Raw genomic sequence first — 27,757 nt, forward strand, 5'->3', positions numbered from 1 at the left:
GTTAGCATATGGAACATCATCAGCATCTAGTTAGCATATGGAACATCATCAGCATCTAGTTAGCATATGGAACATCATCAGCATCTAGTTAGCATATGGAACATCATCAGCATCTAGTTAGCATATGGAACATCATCAGCATCTAGTTAGCATCATCAGCATCTAGTTAGCATATGGAACATCATCAGCATCTAGTTAGCATATGGAACATCATCAGCATCTAGTTAGCATATGGAACATCATCAGCATCTAGTTAGCATATGGAACATCATCAGCATCTAGTTAGCCTATGGAACATCATCAGCATCTAGTTAGCATATGGAACATCATCAGCATCTAGTTAGCATATGGAACATCATCAGCATCTAGTTAGCATCATCAGCATCTAGTTAGCATATGGAACATCATCAGCATCTAGTTAGCATATGGAACATCATCAGCATCTAGTTAGCATATGGAACATCATCAGCATCTAGTTAGCATATGGAACATCATCAGCATCTAGTTAGCATCATCAGCATCTAGTTAGCATCATCAGCATCTAGTTAGCATCATCAGCATCTAGTTAGCATATGGAACATCATTAGCATCTAGTTAGCATATGGAACATCATCAGCATCTAGTTAGCATCATCAGCATCTAGGTAGCATCATCAGCATCTAGTTAGCATATGGAACATCATCAGCATCTAGTTAGCATCATCAGCATCTAGTTAGCATATGGAACATCATCAGCATCTAGTTAGCATCATCAGCATCTAGTTAGCATATGGAACATCATCAGCATCTAGTTAGCATATGGAACATCATCAGCATCTAGTTAGCATCATCAGCATCTAGTTAGCATATGGAACATCATCAGCATCTAGTTAGCATATGGAACATCATCAGCATCTAGTTAGCATATGGAACATCATCAGCATCTAGTTAGCATATGGAACATCATCAGCATCTAGTTAGCATCATCAGCATCTGGTACAATCACTCCACTTTCCCTTCTGTTTCCACATCCTCTCCCTCTCATCCTACCCTTTCATCTCTCGATTTGTCTCACTGTCACTCTATCTCACGCTCTCTTCGATGTTTTCTCTCTGTCTATTTCAGTCTCCTTTTCCTGTTGTTCTCCATCCTACTTTCCCTCACCCTTTTTTCTTCTTCCCTCACTCCTTCCTTTAATCTGACCCTCCGGTTTCTTGTTATAGAGGTGTCCCTCCCTCTCCTCCTCCTTCCATGCCTCTCTCTCTCTCTCTCTCTCTCTCTCTCTCTCTCTCTCTCTCTCTCTCTCTTTCTCCATCACTGCTGTGATCTGGGTGACATTTCCTCAGTCACGCTACACAGAGGGTAGCAGCATACTCCAGAGGCAGGGGTCTCATTAGTGTGTGTGTGTGTTTCAAAGAGCGAGGGTGTGTGTGCATGTTTAGATTACATTAATGCACAACCATTCACAGAGAAGAACTCGACTCCACATCGATGCCAAGAGGGTGTGTGTGTGTGTGTGTGTGTGTGTGTGTGTGTGTGTGTGTGTGTGTGTGTGTGTGTGTGTGTGTGTGTGTGTGTGTGTGTGTGTGTGTGTGTGTGTGTGTGTGTGTGTGTGTGTGTGTGTGTGTGTGTGTGTGTGTGTGAAACAGAGTTACACAACAGACTTAATGTTGAGATCCTTTTTATTGAAAAAGGTCTCCCTTACAATGTAACCTTTAAAACAATCCCCTTCCATTCCCATCTTCCTGCCCTCTCTTCTTCCCCCCTCTTCTCTCTCTTCCTCCTTCTTCCCCTCTCTTCTCTCTCTCCCCTCCTCCTATTCTCCTCTTCCTCCTTCTCCCCCTCTTCTCTCTCTTCTCTCACCCCCTCTCTTCTCTCTCTTCCTCCTTCTCCCCCTCTCTTCTCTCTATCTCCTCATTCTTTTCCCCTCCTCATTCTATTTGATTTTATTTTACCTTTATTTAACTAGGCAAGTCAGTTAAGAACAAATTCTTATTTTCTTATTATATTCTTATTCTATTCCCCTCCTCCTTCTATTCCCCTCCTTCTCTTTCTCCCTCTCTATCCTCTCCTCTTGCTCTCTGTCCTTCTCCCCTCGATCTTCTCTCTCTATTTCCCTCTCCCACTCCCTCCTCTGTCTCCCTCTCCTCTGTCTCCCCGTCTATCTTCCCCCTCCCCCCCCTGCTCATGGATGTGGAGTAAGATCAGTCTGGAGCTGTAGGAGTCTTTAGGCAGGATCATAGGATTCTTTAGGTCCGTAGGCATAGCAGCTTTGCTTTAACCTTCCTCCCACTCTCAGAATGCCATTGTCAACGATTGGATCAAGCTTACACATTGGCACATTGTTTGGCACGTTGTTTTCCTTTCACAACTAGTGCATTTTCTTGTTTAAAGTGCTGTTGTTGCTCAATTCGAATGATGATCTTTTCATCTAGGTCGTCCACAGACAGACTTTCTTTTCCTAATGTCAGTTTGAACTTGTCAATTTGTTCCTTCAGTGAGTTTGTTAGACTCTGATCTGATCCTGGATCAGTTTTTGTGTGAACTTTCCTTTTCTGGCTTAACTGTAGAAGAAGCCTCTTCAATTTCAGCATCCAGGCAACTGCTTACTTCAAGCTGTTCCATGTTGAATAGTACTCAATCATTTTGCTGGTCGGACTCTTTTCTTCCACACTTGTTTACAATGACGTCTTTTCTGACCTCTGGATCATCCGGAGGGATGGAGCCAAGCTCCTCGGGGACTTTCGGTCATTGCGTTTCTGGTTTCTCCAGGAATTCTGGTCCTTTGAGCCATCTCTATGAGTTCAGGAACATTTCAACGTATAATCCTCTTGAGGCATCATCGGCTGGGTTGTGTTTGGAGTTCAAATACCTCCACTGTTTTGCTTTCGATAGGTCAGGACCAGGATCATAGCAACCCTATTAGCCACAAAGGTATGGAATCTCTTGGTATTGCGGATGTATTTTAGCACAGACTGGCTGTCTGTCCAGAAAGTTGACTCTTCAAGTTCAATCTGGAGCTCCAACCTTAACATCCTGTCCACTCGCACTGCCAATGTTGCTGCGGCAAGTTCCAATCTGGGAATCTCATCTGCTTGAGTGGAGTCATCCTTGATTTCCCCAGTTTGAATGCGATGTGGACCTTTTCCATACCGTTTGTGAACCTAAGGTAGCTTGCCGTGCCATAACCTTGTTCTCTTGCGTCACCGAAGTGATGCAGCTGTGCGGTCTTGACCTGACCAAAGTTCTCAGGCATCATACACCTGTCAATCTGGAATCTGGACAGCTGGTCCAGCTCTGAGAGCCATGTCTTCCATGAAATAGTGTTCTCCAGGGATGACTTCATCCCAGCCACACTAGCTTGCAGAGCGCTTGGAGAATTTGCTTTGGCTTTTAACCTGATGGGGATAGGGCTGTCTACTGGGTTTTGGGTTTCTGTCGACTCCAAGGTAGAGGAGCCAGAATGGTACTTTTTGGAGCGCCGACTCCTAGTATAGCCTAGTGAACTCAACCTGTAACGTTAAAAATAAATGTAACACAGCGATTGCATTTAGAAGAAGTGTATCTTCCTATACATATGTAAAACATGCATATTTAGTCAAAGTTTATGATGTGTATTCCTTGTTAGCTGACGTTATCTGCCGGAGCTATTTCATTTCTCCTGACATTTTAGTAGCATTTTTTGAACGATGCGTAATTGTAAACAGAGATTTATGGATATAAATAGCATATTATTTTAAAAAAAATGAATGTACTGTGTAACATGTTATATTACAGTCATCTGATGAAGATTTCAAAAGGTTAGTGAAATGATTTTTTTTTAAATCCTGCGTCTGTTGATTGCATATTTTTTCCGACTTGGCTATGCTAATGAGCTATGTCTGCGGTGGTGGTTTGACATAAATATGTGCTATGTTTTCGCCGTAAAACATTTTAGAAATCTGACTTGCTGGGTAGATAAACAACTTGTTTATCTTTCATTTGAGCTATTTTACTTGTTAATGTGTGGAGGTTAAATATTTTTAGGAATATTTCTTGCTTTCCCTGCGCCACATTCCAGCTGGGGGGGTGGGGGCGCGTTCCCAAATGGGAACGGGTGTCTCCAACAGGGGCGGGGAAACCTAATGGATCCTAAAATAGAGCTGACAGCTGAGAGAATACCCCTTCTTGTAAGGGGTCTGTTCTTGACAGTGACTCGGAAGGTAAACGCATCACTTTCAATGTTCCATCGGATTCCAAGTGCTCTTTCAACAGGCAGCTTTTCTCTGTCCAGGTCCAGTTCTTTTATCTGCTTGGCTTGGTGTTCATCAGGGATAGAAGCCAGCACAGCGCGGCTGTTGCTGACCCACTTGGTCAATTTGAACCCACCCTGAGAGCACACACACCTGAGTTTTTCTGTGAGAGCTATGGCTTGTTCTTCTGTGGCCACTGACTTGAGGCAGTCATCAACATAGAAGTTGGACTTGACTGTTTGAATCACCTCTTCATCGTACCTCTCACAGTTGTCTTCTGCAGTCTTTTGCAGTGCAAAATTTGCACAACTTTGAGAGGTTAAACCTTGTTAACGGTACAGGTTCCCCAAGGGGTACCACCCCGCCCCCCGCTTAACTGAAACAGTGGCGCACAGAATGCAAAAATATTCTTAGAAATATTTAACCTCCACACATTAACAAGTCTAATAGCTCAAATGAAAGATAAACACCTTGTTCATCTACCCAGCGTGTCAGATTTCTAAAATGTTTTACGGCGAAAACATGGCATATATTTATATCAAACCACCACAAAGACACAGACGATATGCAGCCATTTTGTCGAACAAAAGATGCAATCACAAACGCAGGATTAAAAGAAAAATAATTCACTAACCTTTTGAAAATCTTCATCAGATGACAGTAATAGGACATGTTACACAGTACATTTATGTTTTCTTTTCAATAATATGCCATTTATATCCATAAATCTCTGTTTACATTGACACCATGTTCAGAAAATGCAAAAAAATGTCAGGAGAAATTATAGCTCCAGCAATACACATCATAAACTTTGACTAAATATACATGTTCTACATATAGTTAGAAAGATACACTGCTTCCTAATGCAATCGCTTTGTCACATTTCTTTTTAACGTTACAGAAATCGTTCACTATTCAATAATCTGAGACGGCGCTCAGACATAAGCAATATTTCTCCGCTATGTTGGAGACAACAGAAACACAAAATTACAACATAAATATTCCCTTACCTTTGATGGTCTTCGATCAGAATGTAGTGGAAGGAGTCATACAAAACATTGTTTGGTTTCAAGTCGTATGTCTTTGTATTAGCATATGCTTCAAGTTCCAGCTTAAATGCATCCAAAATGACTTCTGGTCTCGAACAGTTGCGCAATCAAAACTTCAAAATTACATATTATATGTCAACTAAACTGGTCAAACTAAGTGCAGAATCAAGCTTTAGGATGTTCTAAACATACAAAACAATTATCTAATCTATCGCACATTCTTGCTTCCTCTCAGGAATTCTGGAACAAAGGAACGTCTCTCCAAAATGCGCGCTCTTGTGACCTTGTATTTTCTTGCGACACTCAGTCTTTTGCCTCCCAAAGGGTTAAAACTCGCGGGATTTGCACAATTAAATGCTGTACTGAATGAGGACATCTAGTGGAAGACATAGAAAGTGTCTCCAGATCCATAGCTGGTTGGGAAGGGTGGGAGCGATGACGTCAAAGTTGCCCCAAGTTTCAGGCTCTCAAAAATAGTTTGGGAGATTGCCTGCCCTGTGAGTTCTGCTATAATTACAGACATAATTCAAATGGTTTTAGAAGCTTTAGAGTGTTTTCTATCCAATAATAATTATTATATGCATATATTAGCAATTTTGGACAGATTTTTTTTCAGTTAACTATGGGCACACAATTCATCAATTCATTCAATTAACAGGATATAGCACCGAAAAGATGTACCTTCATTCTGTACTCATCCAATCTTTTGTTAATATCACCGTCCAGCCACCATAGGAATCGCAGGAAGTGTAAGTCACATACTTGATGGAACATTCCTTCAATGTCTGCCATCATGGCAATGTGCTCTTGCCGAAATCTTAGCAGGTCTCCTATAAGCGTGTTTGCCAGGTCAGGGCCTTGAAGGAGTTCACTGTTGAGAGATGTGCCTTTATAGGATGATGAACAGTCAAACACTATGTGTATTATTCCTTTGCACTTATGGTGAACGCCATGGTGTGGTATGTACCATACCTCGCCTTTCTCTCTGAGGAGCTGTTCTTGTGGTACCTTCTCGGAGTAACCTTTTCTTATCATCTCTTCCCATGAAACCTTTGTACTCTGCAGCATAACCTTTGTCCTTCTTGAACTTCCTGATAATATTTAGAGCCCGCTGCTTTGCCATGTCACGATTGTTTGGCAGGACTACATCTTTGTTGCGAAAGGGCAACGTTAAGTAGTAGTGATGGTCTTTGAGGGTTATGGAGCTTGATTCCATCTACATAAACTTACGATCCTCAGCTGACATCTCACGTATCTCTTCATACTCTCTCTCAGGGAAGTCACGGTTGTACTGATTTACAAGAAGAACCCCCAGGTCGGCCATTGAGATACGATTGGCCATCACCGTAGGACACCCGGATTCTTCTGCCATGGTGCAATTGGTAAGAGGACCATTCATTACCCATCCAAAGAGGGGTTTCACTGCATACATTCCATTGCCTTGGCTATTTATGATTTTCCAGGGTTCCATTGCCTTTGGAGCATTTACGCCAATCAGGAGTTCGACGTGGGCATCAATCTCCTTCAACTGAACCTCTTTCAGGTATGGCCACCTTTTGAGATCTTTCTGAGTGGGAATGTTCTCTCTTGTCACTGGGATCTTATTCTGGTTGTAGACCTTTGGTAATGCAAGAAATGTGTCACCTTCCACATTGCCAATCGCTAATCCAGATATCTCGAAGCTCTTGGTAGGACTCTCCTGCCCCATTGTGCGTAGCAGAATTTCAGTCTCACTGCCTTTAGCTTTCAACTGCCTCATGAGTGTCTCCGTACAAAATGTTGCTGAGCTACCAGAATCGAGAAATGCATAGGTTAACACAGACTTGCTTCCATTTGCCATCTTTACTTGAACTGGCACAATTGCAAGTACACAAATTGTACCGGCCCCGGTATCTTCACCAGCTTCCAGTGAAACAAGAGCACTGCTGACAGTCTCCTCCTGCTTTACTGCTACACCCCTCGTATCTGCCTTCAGAGATCTAAATCTCTCTCTTCCATCAATGTGCAGGATAGTGGGGTGCTTTCTTTGACAGCTTTGACAGGTCATTCTTCTTTTACATTCTTTGCTTAAGTGTCCTCTCATCAAACAGTCAAAACAAAGACCTTTTGATCTCATAAACTCAACCTTGGATTCATGTGGCTGTGCCTTCACCTGTTGGCAGTCACAATCTGCCACTACATCTACTGCAGTGGCAAAGCTGCTTCCCATGCTCTTGGACTTGAACTGCTGTTTAATGTCAGCTGCTTTTTTGTTTTTTAAAAACCTTTAGTTGGACAGGGGATCTTGAATATCTCCATACAACAGATCCTGCTGTATTTTGGACTGTTTTTTTCATGAACGTCATAAGGTCACTGAACTGGGCCCTCGGGTGGCTTCTCTAACATATCTCATGCTGTTGACCTCCATTTTTCCCTTAGTTTGTGGACACGTTTTGACATGATCAACTTAATGTTGGAGGGAAGATTAAGCTCTTCCATGTTCTGTAGGTCTTGCATAGTGTTACAGCAACCTCTAAGATAGAGTGCATAGCCACCCAGTCCCTTTCCATCAACCGGTTTGATGTTTGTCCAGTTTTTCCATGTAAGCAGTGGTGACTTTTATTTAATTGCCAAAGTGTTCCTTTAACAACCTCTTAGCCTCTGCATAGCCTCTTCTGGCTTCCATATGCAGACAACTACAGACCAGATCCTTGGACTGACCAGAGGTGTACAGTTCCAGGTAATAGAGCCTATCCTGGTGACTACTGACCAGAGGTGTACTGCTCCAGGTAATAGAGCCTATCCTGGTGGCTGCTGACCAGAGGTGTACTGCTCCAGGTAATAGAGCCTATCCTGGTGACTGCTGACCAGAGGTGTACTGCTCCAGGTAATAGAGCCTATCCTGGTGACTGCTGACCAGAGGTGTACTGCTCCAGGTAATAGAGCCTATCCTGGTGACTGCTGACCAGAGGTGTACTGCTCCAGGTAATAGAGCCTATCCTGGTGACTGCTGACCAGAGGTGTACTGCTCCAGGTAATAGAGCCTATCCTGGTGACTGCTGACCAGAGGTGTCCTGTTCCAGGTAATAGAGCCTATCCTGGTGACTGCTGACCAGAGGTGTACTGCTCCAGGTAATATAACCTATCCTGGTGACTGCTGACCAGAGGTGTCCTGTTCCAGGTAATAGAGCCTATCCTGGTGACTGCTGACCAGAGGTGTACTGCTCCAGGTAATAGAGCCTATCCTGGTGACTGCTGACCAGAGGTGTCCTGTTCCAGGTAATAGAGCCTATCCTGGTGACTGCTTTTCTTATCTTCTATGCCATGCTCAAATGCACGCATGAAAGGCCCAAAGTTTAGAGGATCACCGTTTAACATAGATATCTCCCTAACAGGGAGTAGCACAAGGAGGTCAGGAATTTCATTCTGCCTTTGCATGACAGTAGAGAGGGTATCATGGCTGGTATTATGGCTGATACCCGCAGTGTTGATTCTGTGTTGATTGCTAGACCTTGCTGTTGGCTGCTGAAAGGTGTGGTTTACGAATGTTTTCTGAATAGGTTTTGATGGCTTTGTGGTCGGTTGTTGTAAAAACCCTTTGTAGTGGGGTCTTTGGAACTGCACCTTATCCAGCAAACTCAACAGGTGATGGTTTAGGTTCCACATAGACCTTGGGGTCCTGGTTCTCAAAATAAGAGTTAATTCTATCTTATTGGCTTAGTAAGTGGGCTGCCACGGCATGGGATTGAGAAGTTGACTCAACACTCTCCAGGACCTTCCGTCTGGCATTATATGCTGCTATGTCCGTTTCCAGTGCCATTTTTTTCCATCCTAACAATCAGTTGAGCTTTCTGTTGTTCCAGTTGAGTTTTCTCCAGTTCCAATGCATGCTTTTCCTGTAATGATGCTTGACGAGCTAGTAGAGCTGCTCGTTCTGCCTCGGCTTTTAGGCGTGCAGAGGACACTGAGGAAGCAGTCTTAGAATACTTTGTTTTACTTGATCTTTTTGAAACGTTGGAAATGCTGTCGTGTGGTTCAATGAGCGTTTGTGGCTCAACTTCAGCCCTTTTCCATATTTCCCTCTCTTTCAGGAAATGTTCATAAGTCCTCATTCTTGGTTGATAATAGTTAATGCTCTCATTTTCCTGTTTCTCTACAGTGACCAGCTCTAGCACAGATTCATGAGCATTCTTAAAGTCATTGAGAACAGCATCAAATGCTTCAAGACTCTCATCCACAGTTTCAATGTTTCCTCCATCAACAAGAAGGGCTTTTATTTCATTCATTTTGCGTGTACACACTCCAAGTTTGCCTCTCCGGGCTGCATAGAGTGAATTTAAATGCTCCTCTGCCCTCTCCAGTTGGGTCTTATTTGGGATTTCATCCTCCATCATTCACTTGTAGTTCACTCAATTTACAATGACACAGTTGTTGGTTTTTGATTGTTAAACGTAATGCCCCTTTAGACCTCCTTTAATGCTTTAAAACACAGTCATCCATTTAAACTTATTGACCCCATTTTGAATTGAACATGTGCAAGTTTGTCATTTTAGATGTTTTAAACATTTCATCCCATTATAAGTTTTGTCCCCTTTAAAGAAGTTTAAACACGCAGTATCTTGAGATCCTTTAGTTGCATTCCGTTGATGCATTGCATTTCCACGTTAGGACAAATATTAGACACATGACTAGGTTAAATCATGCATAGGAGCTCAGTGTTTCCCAAACGTAAACGTTTTAATTGTTTTCACAGCGCTGTGTTTTGAATTCCATTCCCAAGGTTATCAAATGTTCCAATTATAAGCACATTTGCACTTTCATAATATGCATGATCAAACGATCGCATTGAACAGGGCAGCTCATTCATTCGCAGTGGTTACTCACAGCTGGCGAATTCTGGGAGTTCAAGTCCTTCCAAGCGAGGTGTCCTTATGGTCTGAATGCAATGACAAATAGAACAATATCCAGCATGTGTGCGAACCGGAGAGTTCCTTCCGGTTGTCACGCCCTGACCTTAGAGAGCCTTTTTATGTCTCTATTTGGTTTGGTCAGGGTGTGATTTGGGGTGGGCATTCTATGTTTTGTTTTTCTATGATTTTGTATTTCTATGTTTTGGCCGGGTATGGTTCTCAATCAGGGACAACTGTCTATCGTTGTCTCTGATTCGGAACCATACATAGGTAGCCCTTTCCCTCCTTTCAATGTGGGAAGTTAACTTTGTTTTTGGCACATAGCCCTTAACCCTCTACTTTTTCAAACATTCTGTTAAAAATTGCGCAACATTTCAGCGCCCTGCTACTCATGCCAGGAATATAGTATATGCATATGATTAGTATGAGTTGATAGAAAACACTCAGACGTTTATAAAACTGGTTAAATCACGGCTGTGACTTTAACAGAACGTGCGTTTCATTGGAAAGTGCAGGAAAATCTGATCACTGAAAGTGGAAAAATATATCCATCCGCCGCTTCAACCCATTGTTATGGGCGAAAGACATTAAATATGGCTGAGGTTGCAGTACCTACAGCTTCCACACGATGTCAACAGTCTTGTCATTTGCCTAGGCTTTGATTCTTGGTCAAACGAAGAAGAGACAGCCCATTTCTTCAGGGTCTCCGACCGGATATTTTGGTTGAGATTTACCCGGACATTATTTCCAGACGTACCCCTATAGAATATACATCGCCTCGTGATCAATTTGATCGCTTATTAACGTTTACTAATACCTAAAGTTGCATTACAAAAGTATTTCGAAGTGTTTTGTGAGTTTATCGTCAACTTTTTTAATAAAAAAAAATTACGTTACGTTATAAAATGATATTTTTTTTCGTTGATCACACAGTCTTCATAGATCGATATCTAGACTATATATGGACCGATTTAATCGAAAAAAAAAGACCCAATAGTGATAATGGGACATCTAGGAGTGCCAACAAAGAAGATGGTCAAAGGTAATGAATGTTTTATATGTTATTTGTGCGGTTTGTGTAGCGCCGACTATGCTAATTATTTTGTTTACGTCCCCTGCAGGTCTTTTGGGGTGTTACATGCTATCAGATAATAGCTTCTCATGCTTTCGCCGAAAAGCATTTAAAAAATCTGACTAGTTGCCTGGATTCACAACGAGTGTAGCTTTAATTCAATACCCTGCATGTGTATTTTAATGAACGTTTGAGTTTTAACTAGTACTATTAGCATTTAGCGTAGCGCATTTGCATTTCCAGATGTCTAGATGGGATGCCTGCGTGTCAGGTAGGAGCAAGAGGTTAAAGTGGCTAGTGATACATGTATTACATAAAGATGCAGTAGATAATATAGAGTACAGTTTATACATATACATATGAAATGAGTAATGTAGGGTATGTAAACATTATATTAAGTAGCATTGTTTAAAGTGGCTAGTGATATATTTTACATCATTTCCCATCAATTCCCATTATTAAAATGGTTAGAGTTGAGTCAGTGTGTTGGCAGCAGCCACTCAATGTTAGTGGTGGCTGTTTAACAGTCTGATGGCCTTGAGATAGAAGCTGTTTTTCAGTCTCTCGGTCCCTGCTTTGATGCACCTGTACTGACCTCGCCTTCTGGATGATAGCGGGGTGAAAAGGCAGTGGCTCGGGTGGTTGTTGTCCTTGATGATCTTTATGACCTTCCTGTGACATCGGGTGGTGTAGGTGTCCTGGAGGGCAGGTAGTTTGCCCCCTGTGATGCGTTGTGCAGACCTCACTACCCTCTGCAGAGCCTTACGGTTGTGGGCAAAGCAGTTGCTGTACCAGGCGGTGATACAGCCCGACAGAATGCTCTCAATTGTGCATCTGTAGAAGTTTGTGAGTGCTTTTGGTGACGAGCCGAATTGATGACGGAAGCGAGTGTAGTCGTTTAGCTCAGTTACGGAGGGAATAGCTACACTGTTTGTATTCGGTCATGTTTCCGGTCACCTTGCCCTGGTTAAAAGCAGTGGTTCGCGCTTTCAGTTTCATGCGAATGCTGCCATCAATCCACGGTTTCTGGTTTGGGAATGTTTTAATCGTTGCTATGGGAACAACATCATCAATGCACTTTCTAATGAACCCGCTCACCGAATCAGCATTTTCGTCAATGTTCTTGTTGGAAGCAATGCGGAACATATCCCAGTCCACGTGATCGAAGCAGTCTTGAAGAGTGTGACCAGCGTTGAACAGACCTGAGCGCGGGAGCATCTTGTTTTAGTTTCTGTCTGTAGGCTGGAAGCAACAAAACGGAGTCGTGGTCAGCTTTTCCGAAAGGAGGGCAGGCGAGGGCCTTAAATGCGTTGCGGAAGTTAGAATAGCAATGATCCACGGTTTTACCAGCCCTGGTTGCGCAATCGATATGCTGATACAATTTAGGGAGTCTTGTTTTCAGATTAGCCTTGTTAAAATCCCCAGCTGCAATGAATGCAGACTCAGGATATGTGGTTTCCAGTGTGCAAAGAGTCAAATAAAGTTTGAGGGCCATCGATACACTCATCCGACAGCTTCGAGAGACTTTATGTCCCATCAAATTAAGGAATATATTTTGCAAGATTTTAAGATTTTAAGAATATATATTTTAAAGTAGTGTCCTTTTAAAAAATAATAATACTTTGCCTTGGGGGGAATATATACGGCTGTGATTATAATCGAAGAGAATTCCCATGGTAGATAATGCGGTCGACATACAGGAACTCAAATCAAATCAAATCAATTTTTATTTGTCACATACACATGGTTAGCAGATGTTAATGCGAGTGTAGCGAAATGCTTGTGCTTCTAGTTCCGACAATGCAGTGATAACCAACAAGTAATCTAACTAACAATTCCAAAACTACTGTCTTATACACAGTGTAAGGGGATAAGGAATATGTACATAAGGATATATGAATGAGTGATGGTACAGAGCAGCATACAGTAGATGGTATCGAGTACAGTATATACATATGAGATGAGTGTGTAGACAAAGTAAACAAAGTGGCATAGTTAAAGTGGCTAACTCAAGTCCTTCTGTTCACCTGACTTAGAATTCCTAACAATCAATTGTCGACCACATTATCTCTATGATCTCTATGGTGTATGCCTTATGATTAACAAGATGTGGTGTGAGCATAACAAATCAAATTAAATGTATTTGTCACATACACATGGTTAGCAGATGTTAATGCGAGTGTAGCGAAATGCTTGTGCTTCTAGTTCCGATAATGCAGTAATAACCAATGAGTAATCTAACCTAACAATTCCAAAACTACTGCCTTATACACACAAATGTAAAGGGATAAAGAATATGTACATAAAGATATATGATTGAGTGATGGTACAGAAAGGCTTAGGCAAGATGCAGTAGATGGTATGAAGTTTTGAAAAGACTTTCAACAGGAAGTTGAAAGTGAGCACATATCCTCCTTGGGGTAGGCACTTATAGAATATTGAGTTTTAAGTCTTTATGTTAAGAACAGACTTATTTACAGAGGGTTGAATGAGTGTGTGTTATTTCAGAAATTCACAGAAAATCACCGAAATCTCGCAGAGTTCCAAAACACACGTCAAAAAAGATTTGTCTGAACTGCAACTGGATCTGTAACTGCCCCTGAACAGGCAGTTGACCCACTGTTCCAAGGCTGTCATACAAGTCAAAGTGCACTGCTGTCAAAAGTTGGAGCAAGCCACAAGATAAAATACAATCCTTCGAGCCGGATTTGAACCAGCGACCTAAGGATTGCTACAATTATCACCTACAGTCCTCCGCTCTACCAACTGAGCTATCGAAGGTGGACAAGTACCTCAAAAGCCATGACCTAGATGGTAAGACGTTCAGCTGACCCTGCTGGTCATCCATGAACATTTGAACATCTTGGCCATGTTTTGTTATAATCGCTACCCGGAACAGCCAAACGATGACTAGCCACCCCTCACAGCCTGGTTCCTCTCTAGGTTTTTTCCTAGGTTTTGGTCTTTCTAGGGAGTTTTTCCTAGCCACCGTGCTTCTACACCTGCTTTGCTTGCTGTTTGGGGTTTTAGGCTGGGTTTCTGTACAGCACTTTGTGACATCAGCTGATGTAAGAAGGACTTTATAAAAATATTTGATTGATTTGATTGTCAAGTTAAAGTGCACTGCTGTCAAAAACCGCTGAAAAAGTTATCCTCCTTTGAGCCAGTGTGAGCCAGTGACATAAGGATTGTTGCAATTTCAAATACACTCCGCGACTTTACCAACTGTCCTATGGAAGGTCAACAAGTTATGAATTCGGCGATCTCAGGGAAAAATAATATGTTTGTCAAACACAAGTCAAAGTGCACTGCTGTCAAAAGTTGGAGCAAGCCACAAGATAAAATACAATCCTTCGAGCCGGATTTGAACCAGCGACCTAAGGATTGCTACAATTATCACCTACAGTCCTCCGCTCTACCAACTGAGCTATCGAAGGTGGACAAGTACCTCCAAAAGCCATGACCTAGATGGTAAGACGTTCAGCTGACCCTGCTGGTCATCCATGAACATTTGAACATCTTGGCCATGTTTTGTTATAATCGCTACCCGGAACAGCCAAACGATGACTAGCCACCCCTCACAGCCTGGTTCCTCTCTAGGTTTTTTCCTAGGTTTTGGTCTTTCTAGGGAGTTTTTCCTAGCCACCGTGCTTCTACACCTGCTTTGCTTGCTGTTTGGGGTTTTAGGCTGGGTTTCTGTACAGCACTTTGTGACATCAGCTGATGTAAGAAGGACTTTATAAAAATATTTGATTGATTTGATTGTCAAGTTAAAGTGCACTGCTGTCAAAAACCGCTGAAAAAGTTATCCTCCTTTGAGCCAGTGTGAGCCAGTGACATAAGGATTGTTGCAATTTCAAATACACTCCGCGACTTTACCAACTGTCCTATGGAAGGTCAACAAGTTATGAATTCGGCGATCTCAGGGAAAAATAATATGTTTGTCAAACACAAGTCAAAGTGCACTGCTGTCAAAAGTTGGAGCAAGCCACAAGATAAAATACAATCCTTCGAGCCGGATTTGAACCAGCGACCTAAGGATTGCTACAATTATCACCTACAGTCCTCCGCTCTACCAACTGAGCTATCGAAGGTGGACAAGTACCTCAAAAGCCATGACCTAGATGGTAAGACGTTCAGCTGACCCTGCTGGTCATCCATGAACATTTGAACATCTTGGCCATGTTTTGTTATAATCGCTACCCGGAACAGCCAAACGATGACTAGCCACCCTCACAGCCTGGTTCCTCTCTAGGTTTTTTTCTAGGTTTTGGTCTTTCTAGGGAATTTTTCCTAGCCACCGTGCTTCTACACCTGCATTGCTTGCTGTTTGGGGTTTTAGGCTGGGTTTCTGTACAGCACTTTGTGACATCAGCTGATGTAAGAAGGACTTTATAAAAATATTTGATTGATTTGATTGTCAAGTTAAAGTGCACTGCTGTCAAAAACCGCTGAAAAAGTTATCCTCCTTTGAGCCAGTGTGAGCCAGTGACATAAGGATTGTTGCAATTTCAAATACACTCCGCGACTTTACCAACTGTCCTATGGAAGGTCAACAAGTTATGAATTCGGCGATCTCAGGGAAAAATAATATGTTTGTCAAACACAAGTCAAAGTGCACTGCTGTCAAAAGTTGGAGCAAGCCACAAGATAAAATACAATCCTTCGAGCCGGATTTGAACCAGCGACCTAAGGATTGCTACAATTATCACCTACAGTCCTCCGCTCTACCAACTGAGCTATCGAAGGTGGACAAGTACCTCCAAAAGCCATGACCTAGATGGTAAGACGTTCAGCTGACCCTGCTGGTCATCCATGAACATTTGAACATCTTGGCCATGTTTTGTTATAATCGCTACCCGGAACAGCCAAACGATGACTAGCCACCCTCACAGCCTGGTTCCTCTCTAGGTTTTTTCCTAGGTTTTGGTCTTTCTAGGGAGTTTTTCCTAGCCACCGTGCTTCTACACCTGCTTTGCTTGCTGTTTGGGGTTTTAGGCTGGGTTTCTGTACAGCACTTTGTGACATCAGCTGATGTAAGAAGGACTTTATAAAAATATTTGATTGATTTGATTGTCAAGTTAAAGTGCACTGCTGTCAAAAACCGCTGAAAAAGTTATCCTCCTTTGAGCAAGTGTGAGCCAGTGACATAAGGATTGTTGCAATTTCAAATACACTCCGCGACTTTACCAACTGTCCTATGGAAGGTCAACAAGTTATGAATTCGGCGATCTCAGGGAAAAATAATATGTTTGTCAAACACAAGTCAAAGTGCACTGCTGTCAAAAGTTGGAGCAAGCCACAAGATAAAATACAATCCTTCGAGCCGGATTTGAACCAGCGACCTAAGGATTGCTACAATTATCACCTACAGTCCTCCGCTCTACCAACTGAGCTATCGAAGGTGGACAAGTACCTCCAAAAGCCATGACCTAGATGGTAAGACGTTCAGCTGACCCTGCTGGTCATCCATGAACATTTGAACATCTTGGCCATGTTTTGTTATAATCGCTACCCGGAACAGCCAAACGATGACTAGCCACCCCTCACAGCCTGGTTCCTCTCTAGGTTTTTTCCTAGGTTTTGGTCTTTCTAGGGAGTTTTTCCTAGCCACCGTGCTTCTACACCTGCTTTGCTTGCTGTTTGGGGTTTTAGGCTGGGTTTCTGTACAGCACTTTGTGACATCAGCTGATGTAAGAAGGACTTTATAAAAATATTTGATTGATTTGATTGTCAAGTTAAAGTGCACTGCTGTCAAAAACCGCTGAAAAAGTTATCCTCCTTTGAGCAAGTGTGAGCCAGTGACATAAGGATTGTTGCAATTTCAAATACACTCCGCGACTTTACCAACTGTCCTATGGAAGGTCAACAAGTTATGAATTCGGCGATCTCAGGGAAAAATAATATGTTTGTCAAACACAAGTCAAAGTGCACTGCTGTCAAAAGTTGGAGCAAGCCACAAGATAAAATACAATCCTTCGAGCCGGATTTGAACCAGCGACCTAAGGATTGCTACAATTATCACCTACAGTCCTCCGCTCTACCAACTGAGCTATCGAAGGTGGACAAGTACCTCCAAAAGCCATGACCTAGATGGTAAGACGTTCAGCTGACCCTGCTGGTCATCCATGAACATTTGAACATCTTGGCCATGTTTTGTTATAATCGCTACCCGGAACAGCCAAACGATGACTAGCCACCCCTCACAGCCTGGTTCCTCTCTAAAGGGAGTTTTTCCTAACCGTGCTTCTATGCTTTGTCAAAATCAAAAAATAAAATAAATGTCAAAAGCCAAAAGTCAAATACACTCCCATGACTACAAGATCTGTGGAGCAAGCCACAAGAGAAAATACAATCCTTCGAGCCAGCGACCTAAGGATTGCTACAATTATCACCTACAGTCCTCCGCTCTACCAACTGAGCTATCGAAGGTGGACAAGTACCTCAAAAGCCATGACCTAGATGGTAAGACGTTCAGCTGACCCTGCTGGTCATCCATGAACATTTGAACATCTTGGCCATGTTTTGTTATAATCGCTACCCGGAACAGCCAAACGATGACTAGCCACCCCTCACAGCCTGGTTCCTCTCTAGGTTTTTTCCTAGGTTTTGGTCTTTCTAGGGAGTTTTTCCTAGCCACCGTGCTTCTACACCTGCTTTGCTTGCTGTTTGGGGTTTTAGGCTGGGTTTCTGTACAGCACTTTGTGACATCAGCTGATGTAAGAAGGACTTTATAAAAATATTTGATTGATTTGATTGTCAAGTTAAAGTGCACTGCTGTCAAAAACCGCTGAAAAAGTTATCCTCCTTTGAGCCAGTGTGAGCCAGTGACATAAGGATTGTTGCAATTTCAAATACACTCCGCGACTTTACCAACTGTCCTATGGAAGGTCAACAAGTTATGAATTCGGCGATCTCAGGGAAAAATAATATGTTTGTCAAACACAAGTCAAAGTGCACTGCTGTCAAAAGTTGGAGCAAGCCACAAGATAAAATACAATCCTTCGAGCCGGATTTGAACCAGCGACCTAAGGATTGCTACAATTATCACCTACAGTCCTCCGCTCTACCAACTGAGCTATCGAAGGTGGACAAGTACCTCAAAAGCCATGACCTAGATGGTAAGACGTTCAGCTGACCCTGCTGGTCATCCATGAACATTTGAACATCTTGGCCATGTTTTGTTATAATCGCTCAGCCAAACGATGACTAGCCACCCCTCACAGCCTGGTTCCTCTCTAGGTTTTTTCCTAGGTTTTGGTGTTTCTAGGGTTTTTGCTAGCCACCGTGCTTCTACACCTGGACTGCCTTCAAAGTACAATCCTTCGAGCCGGATTTGAACCAGCGACCTAAGGATTGCTACAATTATCACCTACAGTCCTCCGCTCTACCAACTGAGCTATCGAAGTTGGACAAGTACTTGCAAAAGCCATGACCTAGATGGTAAGACGTTCAGCTGACCCTGCTGGTCATCCATGAACATTTGAACATCTTGGCCATGTTTTGTTATAATCGCTACCCGGAACAGCCAAACGATGACTAGCCACCCCTCACAGCCTGGTTCCTCTAGGTTTTTTCCTAGGTTTTGGTCTTTCTAGGGAGTTTTTCCTAGCCACCGTGCTTCTACACCTGCTTTGCTTGCTGTTTGGGGTTTTAGGCTGGGTTTCTGTACAGCACTTTGTGACATCAGCTGATGTAAGAAGGACTTTATAAAAATATTTGATTGATTTGATTGTCAAGTTAAAGTGCACTGCTGTCAAAAACCGCTGAAAAAGTTATCCTCCTTTGAGCAAGTGTGAGCCAGTGACATAAGGATTGTTGCAATTTCAAATACACTCCGCGACTTTACCAACTGTCCTATGGAAGGTCAACAAGTTATGAATTTGGCGATCTCAGGGAAAAATAATATGTTTGTCAAACACAAGTCAAAGTGCACTGCTGTCAAAAGTTGGAGCAAGCCACAAGATAAAATACAATCCTTCGAGCCGGATTTGAACCAGCGACCTAAGGATTGCTACAATTATCACCTACAGTCCTCCGCTCTACCAACTGAGCTATCGAAGGTGGACAAGTACCTCCAAAAGCCATGACCTAGATGGTAAGACGTTCAGCTGACCCTGCTGGTCATCCATGAACATTTGAACATCTTGGCCATGTTTTGTTATAATCGCTACCCGGAACAGCCAAACGATGACTAGCCACCCCTCACAGCCTCTATGGAGTTTTTGCTAGCCACCGTGCTTCTACACCTGCTTTGCTTGCTGTTTGGGGTTAAAATAAAATAAAATAAATGTTTGTCAAAAACAAGTCAAAGTACACTGCCTTCAAAAGTTGGAGCAAGCCACAAGAGAAAATACAATCCTTCGAGCCGGATTTGAACCAGCGACCTAAGGATTGCTACAATTATCACCTACAGTCCTCCGCTCTACCAACTGAGCTATCGAAGGTGGACAAGTACTTCCAAAAGCCATGACCTAGATGGTAAGACGTTCAGCTGACCCTGCTGGTCATCCATGAACATTTGAACATCTTGGCCATGTTTTGTTATAATCGCTACCCGGAACAGCCAAACGATGACTAGCCACCCCTCACAGCCTGGTTCCTCTCTAGGTTTTTTCCTAGGTTTTGGTCTTTCTAGGGAGTTTTTCCTAGCCACCGTGCTTCTACACCTGCTTTGCTTGCTGTTTGGGGTTTTAGGCTGGGTTTCTGTACAGCACTTTGTGACATCAGCTGATGTAAGAAGGACTTTATAAAAATATTTGATTGATTTGATTGTCAAGTTAAAGTGCACTGCTGTCAAAAACCGCTGAAAAAGTTATCCTCCTTTGAGCAAGTGTGAGCCAGTGACATAAGGATTGTTGCAATTTCAAATACACTCCGCGACTTTACCAACTGTCCTATGGAAGGTCAACAAGTTATGAATTTGGCGATCTCAGGGAAAAATAATATGTTTGTCAAACACAAGTCAAAGTGCACTGCTGTCAAAAGTTGGAGCAAGCCACAAGATAAAATACAATCCTTCGAGCCGGATTTGAACCAGCGACCTAAGGATTGCTACAATTATCACCTACAGTCCTCCGCTCTACCAACTGAGCTATCGAAGGTGGACAAGTACCTCCAAAAGCCATGACCTAGATGGTAAGACGTTCAGCTGACCCTGCTGGTCATCCATGAACATTTGAACATCTTGGCCATGTTTTGTTATAATCGCTACCCGGAACAGCCAAACGATGACTAGCCACCCTCACAGCCTGGTTCCTCTCTAGGTTTTTTCCTAGGTTTTGGTCTTTCTAGGGAGTTTTTCCTAGCCACCGTGCTTCTACACCTGCTTTGCTTGCTGTTTGGGGTTTTAGGCTGGGTTTCTGTACAGCACTTTGTGACATCAGCTGATGTAAGAAGGACTTTATAAAAATATTTGATTGATTTGATTGTCAAGTTAAAGTGCACTGCTGTCAAAAACCGCTGAAAAAGTTATCCTCCTTTGAGCAAGTGTGAGCCAGTGACATAAGGATTGTTGCAATTTCAAATACACTCCGCGACTTTACCAACTGTCCTATGGAAGGTCAACAAGTTATGAATTCGGCGATCTCAGGGAAAAATAATATGTTTGTCAAACACAAGTCAAAGTGCACTGCTGTCAAAAGTTGGAGCAAGCCACAAGATAAAATACAATCCTTCGAGCCGGATTTGAACCAGCGACCTAAGGATTGCTACAATTATCACCTACAGTCCTCCGCTCTACCAACTGAGCTATCGAAGGTGGACAAGTACCTCCAAAAGCCATGACCTAGATGGTAAGACGTTCAGCTGACCCTGCTGGTCATCCATGAACATTTGAACATCTTGGCCATGTTTTGTTATAATCGCTACCCGGAACAGCCAAACGATGACTAGCCACCCTCACAGCCTGGTTCCTCTCTAGGTTTTTTCCTAGGTTTTGGTCTTTCTAGGGAGTTTTTCCTAGCCACCGTGCTTCTACACCTGCTTTGCTTGCTGTTTGGGGTTTTAGGCTGGGTTTCTGTACAGCACTTTGTGACATCAGCTGATGTAAGAAGGACTTTATAAAAATATTTGATTGATTTGATTGTCAAGTTAAAGTGCACTGCTGTCAAAAACCGCTGAAAAAGTTATCCTCCTTTGAGCAAGTGTGAGCCAGTGACATAAGGATTGTTGCAATTTCAAATACACTCCGCGACTTTACCAACTGTCCTATGGAAGGTCAACAAGTTATGAATTTGGCGATCTCAGGGAAAAATAATATGTTTGTCAAACACAAGTCAAAGTGCACTGCTGTCAAAAGTTGGAGCAAGCCACAAGATAAAATACAATCCTTCGAGCCGGATTTGAACCAGCGACCTAAGGATTGCTACAATTATCACCTACAGTCCTCCGCTCTACCAACTGAGCTATCGAAGGTGGACAAGTACCTCCAAAAGCCATGACCTAGATGGTAAGACGTTCAGCTGACCCTGCTGGTCATCCATGAACATTTGAACATCTTGGCCATGTTTTGTTATAATCGCTACCCGGAACAGCCAAACGATGACTAGCCACCCCTCACAGCCTGGTTCCTCTCTAGGTTTTTTCTAAGGTTTTGGTGTTTCTAGGGAGTTTTTGCTAGCCACCGTGCTTCTACACCTGCTTTGCTTGCTGTTTGGGGTTAAAATAAAATAAAATAAATGTTTGTCAAAAACAAGTCAAAGTACACTGCCTTCAAAAGTTGGAGCAAGCCACAAGAGAAAATACAATCCTTCGAGCCGGATTTGAACCAGCGACCTAAGGATTGCTACAATTATCACCTACAGTCCTCCGCTCTACCAACTGAGCTATCGAAGGTGGACAAGTACTTCCAAAAGCCATGACCTAGATGGTAAGACGTTCAGCTGACCCTGCTGGTCATCCATGAACATTTGAACATCTTGGCCATGTTTTGTTATAATCGCTACCCGGAACAGCCAAACGATGACTAGCCACCCCTCAGCCTGGTTCCTCTCTAGGTTTTTTCCTAGGTTTTGGTCTTTCTAGGGAGTTTTTCTAGCCACCGTGCTTCTACACCTGCTTTGCTTGCTGTTTGGGGTTTTAGGCTGGGTTTCTGTACAGCACTTTGTGACATCAGCTGATGTAAGAAGGACTTTATAAAAATATTTGATTGATTTGATTGTCAAGTTAAAGTGCACTGCTGTCAAAAACCGCTGAAAAAGTTATCCTCCTTTGAGCAAGTGTGAGCCAGTGACATAAGGATTGTTGCAATTTCAAATACACTCCGCGACTTTACCAACTGTCCTATGGAAGGTCAACAAGTTATGAATTTGGCGATCTCAGGGAAAAATAATATGTTTGTCAAACACAAGTCAAAGTGCACTGCTGTCAAAAGTTGGAGCAAGCCACAAGATAAAATACAATCCTTCGAGCCGGATTTGAACCAGCGACCTAAGGATTGCTACAATTATCACCTACAGTCCTCCGCTCTACCAACTGAGCTATCGAAGGTGGACAAGTACCTCCAAAAGCCATGACCTAGATGGTAAGACGTTCAGCTGACCCTGCTGGTCATCCATGAACATTTGAACATCTTGGCCATGTTTTGTTATAATCGCTACCCGGAACAGCCAAACGATGACTAGCCACCCTCACAGCCTGGTTCCTCTCTAGGTTTTTTCCTAGGTTTTGGTCTTTCTAGGGAGTTTTTGCTAGCCACCGTGCTTCTACACCTGCTTTGCTTGCTGTTTGGGGTTTTAGGCTGGGTTTCTGTACAGCACTTTGTGACATCAGCTGATGTAAGAAGGACTTTATAAAAATATTTGATTGATTTGATTGTCAAGTTAAAGTGCACTGCTGTCAAAAACCGCTGAAAAAGTTATCCTCCTTTGAGCAAGTGTGAGCCAGTGACATAAGGATTGTTGCAATTTCAAATACACTCCGCGACTTTACCAACTGTCCTATGGAAGGTCAACAAGTTATGAATTCGGCGATCTCAGGGAAAAATAATATGTTTGTCAAACACAAGTCAAAGTGCACTGCTGTCAAAAGTTGGAGCAAGCCACAAGATAAAATACAATCCTTCGAGCCGGATTTGAACCAGCGACCTAAGGATTGCTACAATTATCACCTACAGTCCTCCGCTCTACCAACTGAGCTATCGAAGGTGGACAAGTACCTCCAAAAGCCATGACCTAGATGGTAAGACGTTCAGCTGACCCTGCTGGTCATCCATGAACATTTGAACATCTTGGCCATGTTTTGTTATAATCGCTACCCGGAACAGCCAAACGATGACTAGCCACCCCTCACAGCCTGGTTCCTCTCTAGGTTTTTTCCTAGGTTTTGGTCTTTCTAGGGAGTTTTTCCTAGCCACCGTGCTTCTACACCTGCTTTGCTTGCTGTTTGGGGTTTTAGGCTGGGTTTCTGTACAGCACTTTGTGACATCAGCTGATGTAAGAAGGACTTTATAAAAATATTTGATTGATTTGATTGTCAAGTTAAAGTGCACTGCTGTCAAAAACCGCTGAAAAAGTTATCCTCCTTTGAGCAAGTGTGAGCCAGTGACATAAGGATTGTTGCAATTTCAAATACACTCCGCGACTTTACCAACTGTCCTATGGAAGGTCAACAAGTTATGAATTCGGCGATCTCAGGGAAAAATAATATGTTTGTCAAACACAAGTCAAAGTGCACTGCTGTCAAAAGTTGGAGCAAGCCACAAGATAAAATACAATCCTTCGAGCCGGATTTGAACCAGCGACCTAAGGATTGCTACAATTATCACCTACAGTCCTCCGCTCTACCAACTGAGCTATCGAAGGTGGACAAGTACCTCCAAAAGCCATGACCTAGATGGTAAGACGTTCAGCTGACCCTGCTGGTCATCCATGAACATTTGAACATCTTGGCCATGTTTTGTTATAATCGCTACCCGGAACAGCCAAACGATGACTAGCCACCCTCACAGCCTGGTTCCTCTCTAGGTTTTTTCCTAGGTTTTGGTCTTTCTAGGGAGTTTTTCCTAGCCACCGTGCTTCTACACCTGCTTTGCTTGCTGTTTGGGGTTTTAGGCTGGGTTTCTGTACAGCACTTTGTGACATCAGCTGATGTAAGAAGGACTTTATAAAAATATTTGATTGATTTGGTTGTCAAGTTAAAGTGCACTGCTGTCAAAAACCGCTGAAAAAGTTATCCTCCTTTGAGCAAGCGTGAGCCAGTGACATAAGGATTGTTGCAATTTCAAATACACTCCGCGACTTTACCAACTGTCCTATGGAAGGTCAACAAGTAATGAAGTCGGCGATCTCAGGGAAAGATAAAATGTTTGTCAAAAACAAGTCAAAGTGCACTGCCTTCAAAAGTTGGAGCAAGCCACAAGAGAAAACAAAATCCTTCAAGTCGGATTTGAACCAACAACCTAAGATTTGCTACAATTATCACCTACAGTCCTCCGCTCTACCAACTGAGCTATCGAAGGTGGACAAGTACCTCCAAAAGCCATGACCTAGATGGTAAGATGTTCAGCTGACCCTGCTGGTCAAACATGAACATTTGAACATCTTGGCCATGTTTTGTTATAATCGCTACCCGGAACAGCCAAACGATGACTAGCCACCCCTCACAGCCTGGTTCCTCTCTAGGTTTTTTCCTAGGTTTTGGTCTTTCTAGGGAGTTTTTGCTAGCCACCGTGCTTCTACACCTGCTTTGCTTGCTGTTTGGGGTTTTAGGCTGGGTTTCTGTACAGCACTTTGTGACATCAGCTGATGTAAGAAGGACTTTATAAAAATATTTGATTGATTTGATTGTCAAGTTAAAGTGCACTGCTGTCAAAAACCGCTGAAAAAGTTATCCTCCTTTGAGCAAGCGTGAGCCAGTGACATAAGGATTGTTGCAATTTCAAATACACTCCGCGACTTTACCAACTGTCCTATGGAAGGTCAACAAGTTATGAATTCGGCGATCTCAGGGAAAAATAATATGTTTGTCAAACACAAGTCAAAGTGCACTGCTGTCAAAAGTTGGAGCAAGCCACAAGATAATCCTTCGAGCCAGATTTGAACCAGCGACCTAAGGATTGCTACAATTATCACCTACAGTCCTCCGCTCTACCAACTGAGCTATCGAAGGTGGACAAGTACCTCCAAAAGCCATGACCTAGATGGTAAGACGTTCAGCTGACCCTGCTGGTCATCCATGAACATTTGAACATCTTGGCCATGTTTTGTTATAATCGCTACCCGGAACAGCCAAACGATGACTAGCCACCCCTCACAGCCTGGTTCCTCTCTAGGTTTTTTCCTAGGTTTTGGTCTTTCTAGGGAGTTTTTGCTAGCCACCGTGCTTCTACACCTGCATTGCTTGCTGTTTGGGGTTTTAGGCTGGGTTTCTGTACAGCACTTTGTGACATCAGCTGATGTAAGAAGGACTTTATAAAAATATTTGATTGATTTGATTGTCAAGTTAAAGTGCACTGCTGTCAAAAACCGCTGAAAAAGTTATCCTCCTTTGAGCAAGTGTGAGCCAGTGACATAAGGATTGTTGCAATTTCAAATACACTCTGCGACTTTACCAACTGTCCTATGGAAGGTCAACAAGTTATGAAGTAGGCGATCTCAGGGAAAAATAATATGTTTGTCAAACACAAGTCAAAGTGCACTGCTGTCAAAAGTTGGAGCAAGCCACAAGATAAAATATAATCCTTCGAGCCGGATTTGAACCAGCGACCTAAGGATTGCTACAATTATCACCTACAGTCCTCCGCTCTACCAACTGAGCTATCGAAGGTGGACAAGTACCTCGAAAAGCCATAACCTAGATGATAAGACGTTCAGCTGACCCTGCTGGTCATCCATGAACATTTGAACATCTTGGCCATGTTTTGTTATAATCGCTACCCGGAACAGCCAAACGATGACTAGCCACCCCTCACAGCCTGGTTCCTCTCTAGGTTTTTTCCTAGGTTTTGGTCTTTCTAGGGAGTTTTTGCTAGCCACCGTGCTTCTACACCTGCTTTGCTTGCTGTTTGGGGTTTTAGGCTGGGTTTCTGTACAGCACTTTGTGACATCAGCTGATGTAAGAAGGACTTTATAAAAATATTTGATTGATTTGATTGTCAAGTTAAAGTGCACTGCTGTCAAAAACCGCTGAAAAAGTTATCCTCCTTTGAGCAAGTGTGAGCCAGTGACATAAGGATTGTTGCAATTTCAAATACACTCCGCGACTTTACCAACTGTCCTATGGAAGGTCAACAAGTTATGAAGTAGGCGATCTCAGGGAAAAATAATATGTTTGTCAAACACAAGTCAAAGTGCACTGCTGTCAAAAGTTGGAGCAAGCCACAAGATAAAATACAATCTTCTTCGAGCCGGATTTGAACCAGCGACCTAAGGATTGCTACAATTATCACCTACAGTCCTCCGCTCTACCAACTGAGCTATCGAAGGTGGACAAGTACCTCCAAAAGCCATGACCTAGATGGTAAGACGTTCAGCTGACCCTGCTGGTCATCCATGAACATTTGAACATCTTGGCCATGTTTTGTTATAATCGCTACCCGGAACAGCCAAACGATGACTAGCCACCCCTCACAGCCTGGTTCCTCTCTAGGTTTTTTCCTAGGTTTTGGTCTTTCTAGGGAGTTTTTCCTAGCCACCGTGCTTCTACACCTGCTTTGCTTGCTGTTTGGGGTTTTAGGCTGGGTTTCTGTACAGCACTTTGTGACATCAGCTGATGTAAGAAGGACTTTATAAAAATATTTGATTGATTTGATTGTCAAGTTAAAGTGCACTGCTGTCAAAAACCGCTGAAAAAGTTATCCTCCTTTGAGCAAGTGTGAGCCAGTGACATAAGGATTGTTGCAATTTCAAATACACTCCGCGACTTTACCAACTGTCCTATGGAAGGTCAACAAGTTATGAATTCGGCGATCTCAGGGAAAAATAATATGTTTGTCAAACACAAGTCAAAGTGCACTGCTGTCAAAAGTTGGAGCAAGCCACAAGATAAAATACAATCCTTCGAGCCGGATTTGAACCAGCGACCTAAGGATTGCTACAATTATCACCTACAGTCCTCCGCTCTACCAACTGAGCTATCGAAGGTGGACAAGTACCTCCAAAAGCCATGACCTAGATGGTAAGACGTTCAGCTGACCCTGCTGGTCATCCATGAACATTTGAACATCTTGGCCATGTTTTGTTATAATCGCTACCCGGAACAGCCAAACGATGACTAGCCACCCCTCACAGCCTGGTTCCTCTCTAGGTTTTTTCCTAGGTTTTGGTCTTTCTAGGGAGTTTTTGCTAGCCACCGTGCTTCTACACCTGCTTTGCTTGCTGTTTGGGGTTTTAGGCTGGGTTTCTGTACAGCACTTTGTGACATCAGCTGATGTAAGAAGGACTTTATAAAAATATTTGATTGATTTGATTGTCAAGTTAAAGTGCACTGCTGTCAAAAACCGCTGAAAAAGTTATCCTCCTTTGAGCAAGTGTGAGCCAGTGACAATAAGGATTGTTGCAATTTCAAATACACTCCGCGACTTTACCAACTGTCCTAT

At 42.8% G+C, this 27,757-nt stretch overlaps 22 non-coding genes across 22 annotated transcripts; all 22 read right to left on the reverse strand.

Moving 5' to 3' along the window:
• Positions 1-13,913: 13,913 nt before the first annotated feature.
• Positions 13,914-14,001, reverse strand: trnay-gua (transfer RNA tyrosine (anticodon GUA)). Its single transcript is given in 2 exon segments — positions 13,914-13,949; positions 13,965-14,001. It is a non-coding gene; the product is annotated as a tRNA-Tyr (tRNA).
• A 568-nt stretch (positions 14,002-14,569) lies between these two features.
• On the reverse strand, positions 14,570-14,657 carry trnay-gua (transfer RNA tyrosine (anticodon GUA)). Its single transcript is given in 2 exon segments — positions 14,570-14,605; positions 14,621-14,657. It is a non-coding gene; the product is annotated as a tRNA-Tyr (tRNA).
• A 569-nt stretch (positions 14,658-15,226) lies between these two features.
• Positions 15,227-15,314, reverse strand: trnay-gua (transfer RNA tyrosine (anticodon GUA)). Its single transcript is given in 2 exon segments — positions 15,227-15,262; positions 15,278-15,314. It is a non-coding gene; the product is annotated as a tRNA-Tyr (tRNA).
• A 567-nt stretch (positions 15,315-15,881) lies between these two features.
• trnay-gua (transfer RNA tyrosine (anticodon GUA)) lies at positions 15,882-15,969 on the reverse strand. Its single transcript is given in 2 exon segments — positions 15,882-15,917; positions 15,933-15,969. It is a non-coding gene; the product is annotated as a tRNA-Tyr (tRNA).
• A 568-nt stretch (positions 15,970-16,537) lies between these two features.
• On the reverse strand, positions 16,538-16,625 carry trnay-gua (transfer RNA tyrosine (anticodon GUA)). The gene is given in 2 exon segments: positions 16,538-16,573; positions 16,589-16,625. It is a non-coding gene; the product is annotated as a tRNA-Tyr (tRNA).
• Positions 16,626-17,194: 569 nt separating this feature from the next.
• On the reverse strand, positions 17,195-17,282 carry trnay-gua (transfer RNA tyrosine (anticodon GUA)). The gene is given in 2 exon segments: positions 17,195-17,230; positions 17,246-17,282. It is a non-coding gene; the product is annotated as a tRNA-Tyr (tRNA).
• Positions 17,283-18,220: 938 nt separating this feature from the next.
• trnay-gua (transfer RNA tyrosine (anticodon GUA)) lies at positions 18,221-18,308 on the reverse strand. The gene is given in 2 exon segments: positions 18,221-18,256; positions 18,272-18,308. It is a non-coding gene; the product is annotated as a tRNA-Tyr (tRNA).
• Positions 18,309-18,541: 233 nt separating this feature from the next.
• trnay-gua (transfer RNA tyrosine (anticodon GUA)) lies at positions 18,542-18,629 on the reverse strand. Its single transcript is given in 2 exon segments — positions 18,542-18,577; positions 18,593-18,629. It is a non-coding gene; the product is annotated as a tRNA-Tyr (tRNA).
• Positions 18,630-19,196: 567 nt separating this feature from the next.
• trnay-gua (transfer RNA tyrosine (anticodon GUA)) lies at positions 19,197-19,284 on the reverse strand. The gene is given in 2 exon segments: positions 19,197-19,232; positions 19,248-19,284. It is a non-coding gene; the product is annotated as a tRNA-Tyr (tRNA).
• Positions 19,285-19,579: 295 nt separating this feature from the next.
• trnay-gua (transfer RNA tyrosine (anticodon GUA)) lies at positions 19,580-19,667 on the reverse strand. Its single transcript is given in 2 exon segments — positions 19,580-19,615; positions 19,631-19,667. It is a non-coding gene; the product is annotated as a tRNA-Tyr (tRNA).
• A 569-nt stretch (positions 19,668-20,236) lies between these two features.
• trnay-gua (transfer RNA tyrosine (anticodon GUA)) lies at positions 20,237-20,324 on the reverse strand. The gene is given in 2 exon segments: positions 20,237-20,272; positions 20,288-20,324. It is a non-coding gene; the product is annotated as a tRNA-Tyr (tRNA).
• Positions 20,325-20,892: 568 nt separating this feature from the next.
• On the reverse strand, positions 20,893-20,980 carry trnay-gua (transfer RNA tyrosine (anticodon GUA)). Its single transcript is given in 2 exon segments — positions 20,893-20,928; positions 20,944-20,980. It is a non-coding gene; the product is annotated as a tRNA-Tyr (tRNA).
• A 568-nt stretch (positions 20,981-21,548) lies between these two features.
• trnay-gua (transfer RNA tyrosine (anticodon GUA)) lies at positions 21,549-21,636 on the reverse strand. The gene is given in 2 exon segments: positions 21,549-21,584; positions 21,600-21,636. It is a non-coding gene; the product is annotated as a tRNA-Tyr (tRNA).
• A 332-nt stretch (positions 21,637-21,968) lies between these two features.
• Positions 21,969-22,056, reverse strand: trnay-gua (transfer RNA tyrosine (anticodon GUA)). The gene is given in 2 exon segments: positions 21,969-22,004; positions 22,020-22,056. It is a non-coding gene; the product is annotated as a tRNA-Tyr (tRNA).
• Positions 22,057-22,622: 566 nt separating this feature from the next.
• Positions 22,623-22,710, reverse strand: trnay-gua (transfer RNA tyrosine (anticodon GUA)). Its single transcript is given in 2 exon segments — positions 22,623-22,658; positions 22,674-22,710. It is a non-coding gene; the product is annotated as a tRNA-Tyr (tRNA).
• A 568-nt stretch (positions 22,711-23,278) lies between these two features.
• trnay-gua (transfer RNA tyrosine (anticodon GUA)) lies at positions 23,279-23,366 on the reverse strand. Its single transcript is given in 2 exon segments — positions 23,279-23,314; positions 23,330-23,366. It is a non-coding gene; the product is annotated as a tRNA-Tyr (tRNA).
• Positions 23,367-23,935: 569 nt separating this feature from the next.
• trnay-gua (transfer RNA tyrosine (anticodon GUA)) lies at positions 23,936-24,023 on the reverse strand. The gene is given in 2 exon segments: positions 23,936-23,971; positions 23,987-24,023. It is a non-coding gene; the product is annotated as a tRNA-Tyr (tRNA).
• A 568-nt stretch (positions 24,024-24,591) lies between these two features.
• Positions 24,592-24,679, reverse strand: trnay-gua (transfer RNA tyrosine (anticodon GUA)). Its single transcript is given in 2 exon segments — positions 24,592-24,627; positions 24,643-24,679. It is a non-coding gene; the product is annotated as a tRNA-Tyr (tRNA).
• Positions 24,680-25,241: 562 nt separating this feature from the next.
• Positions 25,242-25,329, reverse strand: trnay-gua (transfer RNA tyrosine (anticodon GUA)). Its single transcript is given in 2 exon segments — positions 25,242-25,277; positions 25,293-25,329. It is a non-coding gene; the product is annotated as a tRNA-Tyr (tRNA).
• A 569-nt stretch (positions 25,330-25,898) lies between these two features.
• trnay-gua (transfer RNA tyrosine (anticodon GUA)) lies at positions 25,899-25,986 on the reverse strand. Its single transcript is given in 2 exon segments — positions 25,899-25,934; positions 25,950-25,986. It is a non-coding gene; the product is annotated as a tRNA-Tyr (tRNA).
• Positions 25,987-26,557: 571 nt separating this feature from the next.
• On the reverse strand, positions 26,558-26,645 carry trnay-gua (transfer RNA tyrosine (anticodon GUA)). The gene is given in 2 exon segments: positions 26,558-26,593; positions 26,609-26,645. It is a non-coding gene; the product is annotated as a tRNA-Tyr (tRNA).
• A 569-nt stretch (positions 26,646-27,214) lies between these two features.
• trnay-gua (transfer RNA tyrosine (anticodon GUA)) lies at positions 27,215-27,302 on the reverse strand. The gene is given in 2 exon segments: positions 27,215-27,250; positions 27,266-27,302. It is a non-coding gene; the product is annotated as a tRNA-Tyr (tRNA).
• Between the last annotated feature and the right edge of the window lie 455 nt (positions 27,303-27,757).

Source organism: Oncorhynchus keta, chromosome 20 (assembly GCF_023373465.1).
Source record: "Oncorhynchus keta strain PuntledgeMale-10-30-2019 chromosome 20, Oket_V2, whole genome shotgun sequence".
Classification (NCBI taxonomy): Eukaryota; Metazoa; Chordata; class Actinopteri; order Salmoniformes; family Salmonidae; genus Oncorhynchus; species Oncorhynchus keta.